Consider the following 924-nt stretch of genomic DNA (forward strand, 5'->3'; position numbering starts at 1 on the left):
ACCCTTGTAGCAATACTTGTAGAGATACTTTATACTTTTGATGTTACTATATATCTCAATATTAATATGGCAATCATACTTTAGTAGTAGCCAAGGGTTGTACGGAACTACCCATCTATTGTCAACCGTGACATTTTGGTTAATTTGTACTGGAGTGTCGAATCGTCGCCTATATTGCGGATATGAGTCGTCACCTCTTCGTGTTTCTGCTGTGAACTCTTTTGGGTAGTTGCGTTTACATTGGCCATTTTTCATGCAAGGTGAAGATTGATCAAGTGTACCGTAAGGACCATGAATCATATGTTTTAGCACTGCATCATGTAGGTGTGGTTCTACTTCTTTAGATGGTATCTCTGCACGTACCAAACTATCATAATGCTCCGGGTCAATTAACTTGTCATTGTTTTCTAAGATTAGCAACATATGTACATGTGGCAACCCTCTTTTTTGAAACTCAATGACATTAATATAGCTCTTCACCTTTCCCAAGACACCCTTAGTAATTACATCCTCTTTCAGCTGTTCAAATTTGGCTCGAAAAATTCTTGTTGTTAGATCTGGACAATCTTGTGGAGTTTGAACTGGGTTGAGTTCTGAAGTTATTTCAGTCCACGATGGATTGCATGTCATTGTGAGAAAAATATCTGGCTTGCCCTCTTTAAGAACAATCGCCATTCCATCTTCATATCGTTGGGCCATGTCGCAGTGCAAAGCATCTTGTAAACCTTGGTATAATTCAGCTCGTAATTTCTTCTGTCTATTTCGAACCCATCTTAACTTTCCGGTTTCAATTTTTACATAGTTATCAACAACATATTGTTGTAGTAGTCGCCCTGCTTGCAATACGGTGGAATGATCATCGGGGCGGATCTACAAATTTTTTAGAATTTGCAAAAAAGATTAGATACATTGATCAATTTTTTG

Source organism: Arachis ipaensis, chromosome B01, assembly GCF_000816755.2.
Source record: "Arachis ipaensis cultivar K30076 chromosome B01, Araip1.1, whole genome shotgun sequence".
Taxonomy (NCBI): Eukaryota; Viridiplantae; Streptophyta; class Magnoliopsida; order Fabales; family Fabaceae; genus Arachis; species Arachis ipaensis.